Raw genomic sequence first — 12,672 nt, 5'->3', positions numbered from 1 at the left:
AACTGCTACAGACAGGAGACCTTCACAGGCTGCACCTGACCCAGCCATGGCAGGTTTTTAATAGGAGGTCACATGTGAGCTGAGTCCTACACCTGGGGTGAATTTTACTAGATAGCAAGTGGTTGTGGTTGGTGGACAGCATATTAGTCAGGGTTCTCTAGAGGAACAGAACCCATATGATGAATCTATTAAAAAGGGATGTGTTGGAGTGTCTTCTGTGCTACAGGATGGGTAGTCCAGCAATGGCTGTCTTCAGGCTGGAGAGTCTGAGAACCAGATAGCTGCTCAGTCCACAAGGAGGAATGTCTCAATCTAGCACTGAAGGCCTCGAGGATTCCTGGAGAGCCGCTGGTCCTTAGTCTATGTTGGGAGGCTCTTGTCAGGATCCTTGTGTCAGGGAGAGATGGCTGCAACAGCAAGGGGGGCAGGCTGGCAGGCAAAGCAACACTGTCTCATCAGATCTCTTCATACCGCAGTTGTCCACTACGGGGGAGGGCCTTCCCAACTTCATCAATGCTTCCTGGACATGTTCTTACTTTTAGTTGACTTCTGATCTCATCAAATTGATAATCAAGATTAACCATCACAGGGGTGATGCATTTACTGAAAAAGGAGTACAGAAGTTTGGAAGGGTCCAATAGCAACCAGGGTGAGGAACTACTGGGGTCTAAGGTTGGGGAAAGTCCGTTGTATAGAGAGGACTTGGGTTGGAGAAGTGCCAGATTTCAAAGGGTCTTGTAGAGCAACAGGGGTTCAGACATCACAGAGAAGTCTTGAAGGCTCCCCTAACCTCGTTATAATATGGGCATACAAACATCTACAAAGGGAAATACAAAAACAAAATTTGGGTCTTGCTGTATTTGTTCTTCAAGCCTCCCTTTATGTTACATAGTGGACACTTTTTAGACATGAAACTCCTTCATGAGAATTTATAGGACTGACTACATAACAAATAAGTCTTCAAATAAACATAGCAAAATATGCTTGGTGTTTCCCAAGTTTTGGATATTGAAATTGTTTGCATTTTTTTTAAATATATTTTTTAATTCTTTATTTATTTATTTGAGAGCGACAGACACAGACAGAAAGACAGATAGAGGGAGAGAGAATGGGTGCGCCAGGGCTTCCAGCCTCTGCAAACGAACTCCAGACGCGTGCGCCCCCTTGTGCATCTGGCTAACGTGGGACCTGGGGAACCGAGCCTCGAACCGGGGTCCTTAGGCTTCACAGGCAAGCGCTTAACCGCTAAGCCATCTCTCCAGCCCTGTTTGCATTTTTTTATTGACAACTTCCATAATTGTAGACAATAACCCATGGTAATTCCCTCTCTCCCCCCTCTTTCCCCTTTGAAACTCCACTCTCCATCATACCCCTTCCCCTGCTCAACCAGTCTCTCTTTTATTTTGATGTCACCATCTTTTCCTCCTATTACGATGGTCTTGTGTAGTAGTGTCAGGCATTACAAGGCCATGGATATCCAGGCCATTTTGTGTCTGGAGGAGCACTTTGTAAAGACTCCTATCCTTCCTTTGGCTGTTATATTCTTTCTGCCACCTCCTCCGCAATGTATTTTTTTAATACTAATAATGATGTGGTAATAAACTATCCCATGCACATGTTTTGATTTATATCCCAATTTCCTTGTATTGATTCTTAGAAAAGACACTCCTCAACACAGAGGCATGGGCATTTTTAAGGCTCTTAATACAATTATTATGTTGCTTCATGAAATGCTAGGCACTTTCTGTGTTCTTTACCCTCAGAGCCAGGTCTATCCTCTTATGGACAATGAAAATGACCATTTGTAAAATAAGTAGATTTGTGTGTGTGTGTGTGTGTGTGTGTGTGTGTGATATGCATGTTTGTGCATTGCATGTTCACATGTATTGTAACCTCTGGCTCTCATGTGTGAGCACACATATGTGCATGTGCATCCCCACACATGTGCACCCTCATACTTATGAACATGCACACACACAAAATAGTTACTTTGTTATTTTTCTTAATCTTCAAGTCAAAACATTTCCAGATGTTTAATTAATTAATTAATTATTTTATTTTTTTGTTTTTCGAGGTAGGGTCCTACTCTAGCCCAGGCTGACCTGGAATTCACTCTGTATTCTCAGGGTGGCCTTGAACTCATGGCAATCTCCCTACCTCCACCTCCTGAGTGCTGAGATTAAAGATGTGTGCCACCATGCCCAGCACAGATGTTTATTTACCTTATAAATTTCTTTTGAGAATCATTCACTTCCTGTGTCCAATCTTTTTAAAAATATTTTATTTTTATTTACTTATTTATTTGACAGAGAAAGGGGGGGGGGAGAGAGCAAGAGAAAGAGAGAAAAAGTGGGTGCACCAGGGCCTTCAGCTACTGCAAATGAACTCCAAACACGTGTGCCCTTTGTGCATCTGGTTAAAGTGTGTCCTGGGGAATCGAACCTGAGTTGTTTGACTTTGCAAACAAACGTCTTAACTGCTAAGCTATCCCTCCAGCTCTCCTGAGTCCAATTTTAAGCAATAAATGTTTCTTATTTAATCAGAAAAATGACTTTGTGTATTAAACATACAACTCTTTAGAGTTGTTTGATGATGATGATGATGATGATGATGATGATGATGATGATGATGAATTTTGTTTTTTCAAGGTAGGGTTTCACTCTAGCCCAGGCTGACCTGGAATTCACTATGGAGTCTCAAGGTGTCCTTGAACTCACGGCGATCCTCCCACTTCTGCCTCCCGAGTGCTAGGATTAAAGGCATGCGCCACCAACGCCCGGCTTGTTTGATTATTTTTGAAAGCTGATAAAGTCTACTGCTTTTTGGGTCATGGGGCTCAGGAGCTCTTAGTGGGGCAGGTCTGCTTCCTCTGCACCACCACAGGCTTCTCACTGTGTAGGATGGCCTCCACGCACAGGTCAGGGAGGAACTTGTTCTTGCAGATAATATGTCTGATGCTGCTGAGGGTGGCTAGCATGTTCTTGCTGATGATAGTCTGCACACAGGAGGTGGCTGGATCTCTACTTCATGGCCAGGACTACTCCTTGCTATGAGCAGCAGGCTCTACTCCCATGGTCTTGTGGTGGATCAGCCCATTGTAGCAGAAGGAGTTTTAGGCCTTCAGATTATTGAGCTAGGTGCTCTATGTCTGCTCATTCCTCCTGATCAGGAAACTGCAGCAGTTCTGCACGACCATCCATTGCAGATGTGCAGACATGGCAGCAGCTCCTTTTGCTATGGTAGCTGGAGACGGAAAGAGCTGGTTAAATTTCTTTTCCTTTATTTACTTATTTGAAAGAGAGTGAGAGAGAGAGAGAGAGATATTGAGAAAGAAAGAATGGGCATGACAGGGCCTCCAGCCACTGGTTATGAACTTCACAAGCATGTGCCACCTTATGCATCTGGCTTAATGGGTCCTGGGGAACTGAACCCGGATCTTTTATGCTTTGCAGACAAGTGCCTCAACTGCTAAACTATCTCTCCAGCCCTGTCTGGTTTCTTTTCCTTGTTTTGTATTTGCTTTGTAATCTCGTAAATATGAAATTTAAGGAGTTATATGGTCACCTCTATCACACATAACAGTCCAAAGTAGGAAAGAGGCAAGGAGGCCTGAGAAGACAAGTTGGTTTCTAGTTTGGATCCACAGGAGGCAGCAGAACTCTCTGATGGCCTGGGATGCTCAGGATGAAGGCAGCATACATGTCGATGAGTGACGTGTGATAAACCCAGGTTGAGTTGTCTGAGAATTGGGGTGTGCTGATTTGAATATAATGACCTCATAGGGTTATATGTTTAAATGCTTCATCCCCAACTGGTGGCACTGCTGGAGAATGTTGTGTAACTTTTAGGAAGTAGAGCCTTGCTGGAGGAGGTGTTACTGGGGACAGGACTTGAGATTTACAGCCCAGTCCCTTCTTTCTCTCTCTCTCTCTTTCTCCCTCCCCACTCTCAATCTCCTCCCTACTACTGCTGCTGATGCAATGCCAGCTCCTGCCATGTCTTTCTTCTGTGATGGGCTGGGCTCTCTAGAACTGTCAGCCCAAATAAACACTTTCCCTCCTGTAAGTTACTTCTGGTTGTGTATTTTACCCAGCAGTGAGAAAGTAATTTATTTACTGGTGTCAATGTCTGAACTTCATTCCTTATATGCTGCCTAGAAGACCTGCTGAAAGAAGAATTGCATATCTCAATTTAGACCCCAGTAGTGAGTTCCAGAAAGAGGTTTGGGCTTGTGTCAAAGTCAGATTCCTTTTCCAGTGTTCTCACTTAGAATCAGATGTATTGGCAGAGAAGGACTCAAGTCTATGATGTAGCTGAATTTTCAACTTCACTGCTTTTTAAAAAGATGAAATCTGATCTTCACACTCCCTTCCAACCTGTAACTGGCTTCTCTTTCCCTGTGGGGAGGTAGGCCATGTTTTGGATGTTTCAAGCCAAAATTAATCTTGGAGGCAGGAAGAGGAACTTATCAAATGTTTATCATAACGAATCTGCTTTCCATCTGCATTAATTAATTTAGCCTTTTCTACAACAAGTAGCACTAATATAGCATAATGGTCTTTCCTGCTACACTAGATTAATTAATAAGAACCAATATGGTAGGAGCATTAACAAGGTGCAGAGCAATTAGAACCTTATGCAGTAAGTTTCCATTCCCTTGCACTTCCATTGTTAAGAGAAAAACCACCCAAAACAACATGCCCACAGTATTTATGTGTGAGCACAGATTTTTCATTTAATTTTATTTCTTTTTTTTTTTGCTTCTGCCTTGGGACTTGGCAAAATCGGATAAAACTCTAGTATTTTATTTTCCAGAATGCCTATAAATTGCCATCTCTTCTCTGGCATAAAAATGCTTTTCCACAGGATAAGTCATGAAATCATGGTTTCCACTGGGGCTGGAACCGCTTTTAAAGGTATTTGTAATATTATGTGGCTGAGCTAGAAATGAGCTTGTACAAGCTCATTTGCCAAGTGAATGTCAATCTTTTGTCATCCTGCTGTCTCCTCTTGGAGTCTCCCCTTGGGGGACAGAAACAAGGAATATTCTGCTGGTCCTTATAGCTCATGCAGTGAGGAGGTGCCTCCTCTTGTCCCCTGTGCTATGACACACCATGGACTCAACACACTTTCTAGCAACCAATACATTAGATTCTAAGTGCAAAAATTGGAATAGGAGGCATGAGACATGGGTTGTACCTGGTGCAGAGTTCTCATGACCTGGTACGGTGTTTCTCACCAAGAGTCCAGAACTGAGCATTGTTGACTGCCCATCAAAGTTGAAAAAATAAAACAAAAAACCAAAACCCCAAACCAGTGGCGTCAGCTTCCCACTCCCTAACTCCTGTTGAGTAACATGACAGTGAAGGACACAGTGGAACTGAGTGACAGGAGGGTCAGAGACCAGTGTGAGTCCCTTAGCAACTAGATGCAGATACCCACAGTACTAGGGTTTCCTCTGGTTCAAAAATGATCAGAAACAAAGATTGAGGAAATGCATTCATAGATGTTTCCATGCATCTTTGAAAAATTTATTTGTATGTGAGCACCAGGGTTTCTTGTTGCTGTAAATGAATGTCAGATACTTGTGCCACTTTGTGTCCAGCTTTAAGTGTGAACTGGGGAATTGATCCTAGGTAGTCAAGCTTTGCAAGCAAGGACCTTTAATGTAGCTCCTCTACATCTTAGTTTTTGGTGAAGAGATCATATCTAGAACACAGGATATGATTTCATGCTTATAAATAGCATTAATTTTTTTGATATAGCATGCATGATTGAAATGATGATATATTTAGCTGCTCTGTTTGAAGTTCTTCATATTCCAAAGTGAGGGATTATATTTCAGGACCTGAGAGCACATGAATGGGAAGAAGGGTCTGAAGGGAGGCTTCTGTGCCCATGGGTCCACATATCCAGGCCTGAGAGGGTGGGGCAGGGGCTCTGGGGTGAGGCCTAGCCAGCTGGCTGCTTCGGGGACCGCCAGCCCTTCTCAGGGCCTCTTTGGTGTTGCCTGGAAACCATGCAACAATGCTCTCCAAGGAGCCCCGCGATGGTCTTTTCTGAAGTGGCAGCCCCTTCAATTATTTTATTTCCATTATATTATGTTAATTAAATCAGCAAAAAGAACAGAGCACATGCATGTCCAAAGTGGAGTGGCTGTGAAGGGTTAATCGGAATGGCCTTGGCTACACTAGCTAAGCAGAGGCAGTGACAGAAGGGACACCCTGTTCGGATGGACTCAGGCCAGGCAAAGCATCATGGGCTCTCTGCTTCTGCATTTTCTCAGAGTCACCACCAAACCTAGTGGGTGCAAGCCCAGCTGGAGCACATGGAGGGAGACATAGGAGACATGCTGTGGTCCTCTGAGTGACAAGTGAGCACTGTGTTCAGACCCACAGATGCATGCACAGAAAGCCAATGGGCTTTAGACAAGTGGTGGCAATCAAGGTCTCTAGCTACACCCCATGAATAATCTCAGCCAGTGGCCTTTTTTAAATGGTTTCTAAAACTGCTGCAATAAGATCTTGAATGATGAACTGGAGAGATGGATTAGCAGTTTAAGCACTTGCTTGCAAAGCCTAAAGACCCGGGTTTGATTCCCTAGTACCTACATAGAGCCAGATCCACAGAGGGGTGCATACAGTGGCAGGAGGCCCTGTCACATCCTTTCTCTCATCTCTCCGTATCTCTCTCTGCTTACAAATAAATAAATAAAAATATTTTTAAAAATAAAATAAAATCTTGAATGTCGAACTGCCAAAACGTGAAGCAAGTAATAGCAGGGCCTCCTTGACTGGCGTTAGAGCTGGGGTAGGGGCAACTCCCACACCTTGCTCCACCTTGGAGGCAGAGCACAGTGAGAGGCAGTGTACTGAGGAGATCAGCACCTGAATTTACCTGGGCTGTTGGTAGTGGACTTTTATGCAGTGGTGACTCTCATCTTGATGCCTGTGGAGACAGGCCTCAGGGTCCTCAGGGAATTTATAAAATAGAAGATGCCCTTCGGCCTCCATTTACTTGTTCATACAATGGACATAGTGATTTGTGGCCTTCCAGGCTCGGGACTCCTTATAGTGGGTCACTGTGAACACTCCCGGGAACCTGATCCCTTGGTAGAGTACCCTGCAAAGTACTCTGTGTCTGTATACACAACGCTGTCTGCTTCTCTCCTGTGTCAGGCGAGTGGCTGCAAGGTGACTGCTGCAGGTTATTATTTTGCCCTGGTGCTCTGAAGCGCTGTCTTGGGAGATGGGCGGATCTTACTCTGCTCTTGCCTGCAGCTTCCTGGAGGTGGGAAGCAGACCCGCTCTGGCCCCTGGCTTCCTCAGCTGTCTGCAGGCAGTGCCATCAGCCGTCTCTGAGATGCCCCGCAGCTGTGGCATCCTCTCATTTGAATACATCAACAAAAATAGCAGTGCAACGCCTTATGTTTAAAAGACGACTGAGCAATTATTCTAAAGTTTATTTCCTGCTCCCTCGCCTTTCCAACGTCGCAAATCTCCTCAGTTTCAAAATTAAGTTGTAAATGAGATTTGAGTTCACATCGCCTGCTTTGTTCTCCCTCCAAGAGAAAGAGTAGAATGGCCAGTTCAAAGAGAGCGGACACATAACTGGAATTCAAAGGCGGCTGGAGGGATTTGCTTTCTCCTAATCTTGGTTACTGGGTTCTCATCTGATTAACCTTCCACAGCCTCTGCTGAGGTGAAGAAGTGAGACCCCACTGAACACTCAATGATTTCTCCCTGCCTTGCATCACCACTGTCTTCAAATGGCGGCAAGGGGTTACATGTTTCATTTTCAAAAGTTCTCATTCACATTTTGAGGTACATGTTCTTATACCCACTTTGCTGACTAGGAGACTGAGGTAGAGGCTTTAAAAAATAGCTTTATAGAGGTTATATAACTTGCTCATAATCTTACAATCAATTCAAGTTATTTACTCCTCCTTACAGTTTTTTATTTATTTATTTATTTATTTAAATAATAGGTCTAAGCTGGCCTGGAACTCACTGTTGCCCAGGCTGGGCTCAAACCAGTGGTCCTTCTGCCTCAGCCTTCCAAGTAAGTGCTGGGATTATAGGTATATACCACCATGTCTGGTTTCTACTCTTTATTCTCATACTCATTTATTCATTTAATTTACTTTTTTTAAAAAAGACAAGTTCTCATTTAGCCCAGTCTGTTCTTAGACTCACTATATAGCTTAGGCTGGCCTTAAACTCCTAATCTTCCTGCTTCTACTTCTCAAGTGCTGGGATTACACATATGTGCCGTCACACTGGTCTTCTGCTCTGTATTCCTGAACCTGACTCATACGGATCCTTTCTGAAAGATCTTACAGTTAAACTTCCTGTGTCTTCTTGAGTCTCCTGGTAAAAGAATCCCTTTCCACTGATGACTTCCTTCACTTGTCCCATTGGCACGTGCACGCATACCTGGGCTTCAGTGAACTCCTCATGGTCAGTGCTGGGCCCTGTAGACCAATATAGTCCAGCTCCTGGGACAGCTCTGGTCGCTAGACAACTCTGTTTCTAACAGACTGTGTAAGCCTTCCTATAACTGAATTGATCCCCCAAACCAAGATACTTTGGTAGAGAAGCAACAGGGACTTGCTGTAATTATGTCAGAAGACACATGTACACAAGGCTTAATCCCAGGCCCATAAGAATGCAGATTCCCAAGTCCCAATGCATCTCTGGGTTTTTAGTTGGCCTTCACATTTAAGCGTACACATCATCCCTTCTCATGTTTGGAGCCCATCTATCCCTTACTTGGACCCCTCTCTTCTCCATCCCTCCCCAGATCCCAGCTGGGAGCCCGTTCTGGGAGCATACTGAAATTGTTCATATTCCCTCTGATTCATCTCTGACCTGATCTGGTCCAATCTAGAGTGGAAAAGAATTGAGGTCTTGAATGAAGAGAGGAGGGAATAAGGCTGGACATTCTTCCGGAGATCTTACAAGTCCTAGTTTAATTAGGGTTCCATGAAACGTGGAGAGACTCACTTCAGTCTATGATGGATGGGGATGAACTAGGGGGGACAAGCTTCATAAGAGAAAACAGTCTGGGACTGAGATCAAAGTATGTTTCACTGTCTCAGGCTTGGATAGCTTTGGAAAACAGTTGCTTTCTGGGTGATATTCATCATAAAGCATCTATTTGTTCATTCAGTCTGTCAACAAACATTTGGTGGAAACATTCAGGTGGAAGGAATGCGAGTGATGGGTCAGGACTGAGGCGTGGACCTTCCATGCCACTGGAGAAGCCTGCGCTGGGAGACACCCAGACATGTGCAGGGCCCTTTGTCACACTGAGCACTGGCGAGTGGATTCATGCAGTTAACGCAGGCGAGCACCCGCAGGAAGCAAACACGCACGGAAATGCGTTTAACTGAGAGACATGCTTTTCAAATGCTGCTCAGCTGCCAGCCGACTTAGCGCTCTGGCAGGAATGGCAAGTGATACTTAGCTTTCTTCAGGCTCCATTAATCTGCCCATTTCTTTTTGCTTCAAATCCCACTTCAAACACCCAGCATCTTCTCAAATTCATAATGAAATAAATGATTTATAACCCTAATGGGAGCCAGCAAGGCTCCTCTCAGGTGGCTAGGGTGAATTTGGCTGACCCAGCTGTCCTTCCTGAGCATGCTGGAGGAAGACAGCAGCTCCCAGAATGCTTGTAGGTACAGGCACGGGTGCACGCACACCTGCTTACGTGGCCACCACACTGTCATTAGCTCCTTTAGAGCCACATAGGCCCTCGAAAGTCCAGTGACTTGATGGAAGGGTGGAAGAGCGCAGAGTCCTTGGAGCGTGCTTCATCATTAGACCCTGAGGAGCATGCTGAGCACTTCATGTATGTATTATTTATTTATTTCCTTATGTGCATTTTTGAGACAGGATCTCCTGTAGCCCATGTAGCTGAGGATACATTCAACTTCTGATCCTCCTGCCACTGCCTCTCAAGCACTAGGATCATGGGTGTGTGATACCTTACCTAGTTTTACACTTGATCTTGGCCAAAAGGACAAGAAGGAATACACAGCCAGTCTTATGCAGTACTAGGGATCAAACTCAATGGCTTCATGCATACTAGGCAAGCACTGTACCAAAATCTGCCCAGTCAAATACTTTATAGTTTTCCCATCTAAACTCTTAATATGCAGGAATGTGTTACCTCCTTTTGTGGTGGGAGGAAAACTGAAGTGTAAAGAGGTGAAGTGACAGGTGCCCATTTATGTTAGAACATAAGTGAGAGGGCTGAAGAGATGGCTTAGCAGTTAATCGCTTGCCTGTGAAGCCTAAAGACCCTGGTTCAAGGCTTGATTCTCTAAGACCCACGTAAGCCAGATGCACAAGGTGGTGCATGCATCTGGAGTTCGTTTGTAGTGGCTGGAGGTCCTGGCCTGCCCATTCTCTCTCTCTCTCTTTCTGTCACTCTCAAATAAGTAAAAATAAACAAAAAAAATTTAAAAAGTAACATAATTGAGAGAACAGGAGTTGAACCTGGAAGAGTGGACCTTTGCACTCCTCCCTGGGACTTTTCACTATTGGCTCAGCTCTTCCTCTTCAGACCAGAGGATGATTGACCAAATATAATGCTAACTATTGCCTGTGGGAAAGGTTTTAAACTCACCATCATAGGCAGTGTTCATTGTTGGCTGGGTCCACAAGGGCTGGGATGAGGGGGAAGAAGGACTCTCAAGAGTGTCAGCCTGGAGAGAGAGTGACAGACTCGACCACATGGTGTGATGGCTTCATGAGAATCTTTACTGAGGGTGGATGCTGTAAGGCATAAGGCTCAGGCCTTGGATCCTAAAGGCTTCTCGAAGAACTGGCTTTGCAGTCATCTCCATGGCTGTGGTTTCTCAGCTGGGCAAGACAGGGAAAGATACTCCAGGCAGAGGGTCAGCTGTGCCGGGACAGATCTCTGAGAAAGAGCAGGAGGCTTGGAGAGCATGGCCTTGAAGTTTGTGATCCAACCTCATTTAAAAGTTTTAGTTTGAAAATTTTCATACTATTTAAGGGTTGAAAATGGAGTACATTGGACCCCTGTATATTCTTTATCTAAATGCATCAATTAATAGCTGCCTTTGTTGTGCTTGCTTTTCTCACATGACCTAGGCCAACATCAGTGGAGTTGGGGTATGTTTTACTCAGGTTGGGGTGTCTGAAAAATCACATGGCAGTATGTGTGTGTGTGTGTGTGTGTGTGAGAGAGAGAGAGAGAGAGAGAGAGAGAGAGAGAGAGAGAGAGAGAGAGAAAGAGAGAGAGAGAGAGAGAGAGAGAGGGAAAGAGAGAGAGCGAAAGAGAGAGAGAGAAAGAGAGAGAGAGAGAGAAAGAGAGAATGTGTGTACTGGGGGATAGGCAGAGATGTATAATTCTCATACCAGCATGGTAAAGGTTACAATCTTCCACATAGGCTTTAAATACTGTTCTGTTCTCACTGCTCGCCTGAGAACCTCTTCTGTGGAGATGGCAGTAAACACTGAGGAGACTCAAAACTCATCAAAGCAGAAAATCAGAGGCCCTAGGGAGCTCAGCACTAAAGGACATGTCTAATATGCCCTTCAAGTCTTGGGGAACATTGTGGAGGAGGGGGAAGAAAGAATGGAAGAGTCACAGAATATGAAGGTATATTCTGAGGCAGTGTACCCCTCCACCTCCAAAATGGTACACTTATGACCATATAGTGAATACTTATGACCCTATTGAGGAGAGCCCTCAGTGGAATGGGGCTAGGGGAGAGGAAACATAAGAGTATAATGTGGATGGAAGATTTTTTGAGCTAAAACCATTGGTGTAAACCAGAAGCCCTAAATCTAGAAAATCCAAAAGATTTCAAAATGGCTCACCTAGATGCCCCTCCTGCTGAGTTTATCACATTTAAATAACAACCACAGATGTTATTCTTTGTTGTAATGAATGTTCTTTTGTTTTTCTTCATTTACAAGACACACACACACACACACACACACACACACACAGAGAGAGAGAGAGAGAGAGAGAGAGAGAGAGAGAGAGAGAGAGAGAGAAAGAGAGGGCAAGAGAGCAAAAGAGATACAGAGAGAATTAATAGGCATACAGGACCTCTTCACACTGTAGATGAACTGCAGGCACATATGCCATTTTGTGCATCTATCTTTACATAAGTACTGGGGAATTGAACCAGGGCCATGAGACTTTGCAAGCAAGCACCTTTAGCCACTGAACTGCTGAGCCACACACTGAACATCTTCTTCATTATAACATATGTGAGAGAAAAAGAATGGCTCTCATGTCTCCTCAACTACATGCTATTCCTTTATTAGAGGACTCCTGAGGCACTAGGGAGTAGCCACACTTGCCTGGCTAGTCACCTCACAAAGCTGAGCAGGCTTAGCCTTAGAGCATCTCTAAATCTTGCTTTCTACCTCCTGTTGCTCAATGCCTACAGCCTCAGAACTTTCAAGAGCACCTTTGTCTAAAGAAAGAAAACCACCCAGAATGTAGCTCAGCGCTAGAATGTTTGACTAGTGTGCATGAGGCAACTGGGTTTCATGCTCATTGAGAGAGACGGAGACAGATTGGAGCAGTCCCTTCTTCCCTTCCTGAGGTTCTCATCCTACCAAGTTTACCTTCAGCAACTTCCATCACAGTGCAGGATTCATGGGCCTCCTCATTCCCTCTTCC

The 12,672-nt window shown here is 44.5% G+C and overlaps 1 pseudogene; it reads right to left on the bottom strand.

Annotated features, from left to right (window-relative positions):
• Positions 1 to 2,836: 2,836 nt before the first annotated feature.
• Positions 2,837 to 3,217, bottom strand: LOC101607752 (annotated as a pseudogene).
• Between the last annotated feature and the right edge of the window lie 9,455 nt (positions 3,218 to 12,672).

This window comes from Jaculus jaculus, chromosome 5, assembly GCF_020740685.1.
Source record: "Jaculus jaculus isolate mJacJac1 chromosome 5, mJacJac1.mat.Y.cur, whole genome shotgun sequence".
NCBI classification, from domain to species: domain Eukaryota; kingdom Metazoa; phylum Chordata; class Mammalia; order Rodentia; family Dipodidae; genus Jaculus; species Jaculus jaculus.
Note: the sequence above shows the minus strand (reverse complement) of the source record. Positions and strands in the feature narration are given on the sequence as shown.